Here is a 3,486-nt window from a genome sequence, read left to right on the forward strand (position 1 = left end):
TCAGGATTGGGCTGTAAGTTTCATGAGCTCCAGTGCCTTTGTCTGCCTACAAAAATAATCCAAAGCAAAGCAAAACCAAACCACAGATGAATCCCCAACCCATCTATTTTTAATACAGTACGATTAATGAAGTATTTTTAACAGTTACTGCGTTTCTAAATTCGCTTAGAAATCAGTTATTGAATTGTTTAGTTATGTAAAATGCTTTGCAAGCTACTTTTTGTTGAGAAGCGGTATATAAATAACCTATATTTTTAATAACAATAAATCATTACCTATTTTAATCTCCTCTTTGAAAAACTGGTTGACAATTGGTTTTGTTCTTTACATATCTGAGATCTTTCATATTAAATTAGGAAGAAAAAAAAAACAGGCTTACGAATGTCTTCTAATTTCATTATTCCATAACATAGGCAATTGTAAACCCTCAATAAACATATCAGAGCATAGAAGGTTGAATTTATCTTCCAGGGTTTCCAAGCATTTTTCAGGGTACTATGGCCATCTTCTCAAATCAAGATAAGCATGGGTGAAGCACAGCCATAGCCTTTTAAAACAAATCCTTAATTTAACTGAAATTTATGTTGTGCCTTGTCATCCGTTGAGCTATTGCGTTCGGTTTTGACAGTATTGATTCTTTTTCTTCCCCCTGCTGTATGCAGTCTACCACTATTCTTCTGGGGCTTCAGAAATATTTCTAAGTAGATGAAATCTGATGAGCTAGTCTGCAGAACATAAAGGGAAGTCCCAATTCTGTCATTCATATTCTTTTTTTGGTTGATGGGCCTTTACTCATACACTTAAGAGAAATAGTGGTATTGTATATCAGGGTGGGTTTTTTCTAAGACACCTTCAGATTATCTTTATGTTAACAATACCCTATTAAAATTCACTATCATCCCACAGCCACTACACAATCCTTGATTATGGCTTTCATCAGAGCAGCTATTTACTCTTGCAATACATAGTTGATGATTCCCCTTTCTATCAGCATTTTCAAGACTTCAGGCTATACAAAAATGCTGCTGCTTGAAATTAGAGTAGCGGATGATTAAATCAGTGAGATTAAATCTCAGGGGCATGGCTTTGTCTGATCTCCATAACTACTTATCAGATGTTGTACTGGCATTAAACATGTCCTGCAGATCTGTGAAAATCAATTGGAACTTTGCTTTTCATAATATAAGGTGGCTCCATCATAATATGGCACCAATACAGATGCAGCCACCAACATGATTTGAAGTCATCTGAACTTGATTAGTACAAAACAGTAATATTCTCCATTCTCTGATCTAAAGAGGCCACTAATTTTCTACAAATCTCTTGCTCATAGTACAATCAATTTTAAGTGTGTCTTTTTCGCTTTCTAAATGTTTAAGTAGTTCAGTTTCATATTTAAATCAGGCAGCAAACCTTGAAAGTTTGAAGCTCTATTGAATGACCTGTTGAACATCATTCAAAGTATGTAGCTCTGTTGAATGTGCTTGGAGCCTTATATTAAATATACACATCCATGCAGTGCTGAATAGAGTGAGGTATATTTTACTGAAATCACTGGAAGTTATTCTTTGCAAAATATATAAAGGCTGCAATCTTATACAGTATACGCTTACCTGGGAGTAAGTCACTCTAAACTTACTAAGATTTACATCTGAGTAGATATCTGCTGATTAATGAAACTGCTGCTGCAACTGTTACCCTGCACATGCCTGATCTCATCTGATCTCGGAAGCTAAGCAGGGTCAGGCCTGGTTAGTACTTGGATGGGAGACTGCTTGGGAATACCGGGTGCTGTAGGCTTATACTATAGTCTTTCAAGACTGAAGGTTGCCAACCAACCAATGAAACTGCAGATATGGGATCCATGGATAAGGGGCCACCCTGTATTCATATAACCATCACTAATATGCATATGTGATTTCATCTAACTGATACTATTTGCAGTCTTTCAAAAACCATGGAGGAGACTAGGGCTACAATCCTTTGCACACACTTTCCTGGGAGTCAGTTCCATTGATCACAATAAGAGTAAATATGCTGAGGATTACACTGTAATTCTGAACTACCTGCAGCCTCTTCCTGGTCATGTGGAGGTTCCTCCCTTTGCCTACAGTCACTACAGAATGCATTGGGGTGACCAGGGAGAGGTTGGCACAAGGGAGGAGACTTGGTGGGACCAGGGAGAGGTTGTAGTCAGCTCAGAAGACCACATGGAGCCGTCAAATCACAGCAGTTTCACTGCGCAGCAGTAGGTAAAGCTATTTTTGGCTTCTTAATTTACTTTCCCAATTTTTTAAAAAGTGCATCCCTGGTATCCATGGATTTATGATATTTGCAGGGGGGTTAGGAATGGAACCCTCGCAGATACGGGGGTATACCTTTATATGCACACACACATCCTTGCATAAAAGCAGAAGATAACATTAGATTGACAAAGCATGGCAGAATAAAATGAATTTACTGTGCTCCTTCAAATTCCAATTGGATAGATCTGACTGACCTTCCTTTGGATGGAATTCCACAAATCTGGGATGGCCACCAAAAGAGCCTGATAAATGAAAACAACCAAGGGAAGGTGTCAATCCTCAAACTCCCCTGGAGTTGTTATACCAAAGTATATGAACAACTTTAGAATGATATTTCTCCATATACTGTATATATGAAGGCCTCTCCTGGTCACACCAAGTCTCCTGCTTTCACCCAAGGCCGCTCCAATGCGTTCTGTCATGACCTTGGGCAAAGGGAGGAGCCACCCCATGATATAGATATATATGGATATATAGATATTGATATGTGTGTGTGTGGGGAGAGAGAGAGAGAGAGAGAGAGAGAGAGAGAGAGAGAGAGGTGTACACACACACACGCACGCACAGACGTTCATATATATATTTATGGAGTTTTTGCCCTGAGATATATATAATCCCTGTAAATCTCAGGTAAGGTAAACCATTTGATTTTTTCTCTGTAAACCGCTTTGTGAACTTTTAGTTGAAAGGCTAAAATAAATCCTGTTAATAATAATAATAATAATAATAATGTGTATTGATGTGATGTGATTGAATTCTCTTAAAGCCATATCATTACAACTTGCGGTGCTTCTGTTATGAGAGGGTTTCAAGTGCACTTTCTCTCTCTCTCATTGTTCCAGTGAAATGTGCCTACTTCAAAGAAAGGGTAGTGATCTCTCATGCACTGACTACCAATCCCGTGGATGTCTTTGAAACACATGACAAAAGCCAAGCATGCTTTTCTGCAGTCACTGGGATCACAATGAGAAGAAAAAGACATCTGGGACTTCTGGAACTTTCAACTTGGTAATTTGCTTTTTTGTAATATACCTGAGCAAGAGACTCAAAGCAACCATTTTCACTTTGTGGTTCTGTTCTTGAAAGCATACTCATACCGGGAGGATTTTCAGGCGACAGAAGGACACTTTCACCATATTTACTTCATGCCATTCCTCGTTATGTTCTACCTTTCTCTACT

The 3,486-nt window shown here is 38.4% G+C and overlaps 1 pseudogene; it reads left to right on the plus strand.

The window, feature by feature from the left end:
- Positions 1–1,683: 1,683 nt before the first annotated feature.
- Positions 1,684–1,800, plus strand: LOC136647197 (5S ribosomal RNA; annotated as a pseudogene).
- Positions 1,801–3,486: the final 1,686 nt, after the last annotated feature.

The sequence above is a fragment of the Tiliqua scincoides genome, chromosome 3, assembly GCF_035046505.1.
Source record: "Tiliqua scincoides isolate rTilSci1 chromosome 3, rTilSci1.hap2, whole genome shotgun sequence".
NCBI lineage: Eukaryota > Metazoa > Chordata > Lepidosauria > Squamata > Scincidae > Tiliqua > Tiliqua scincoides.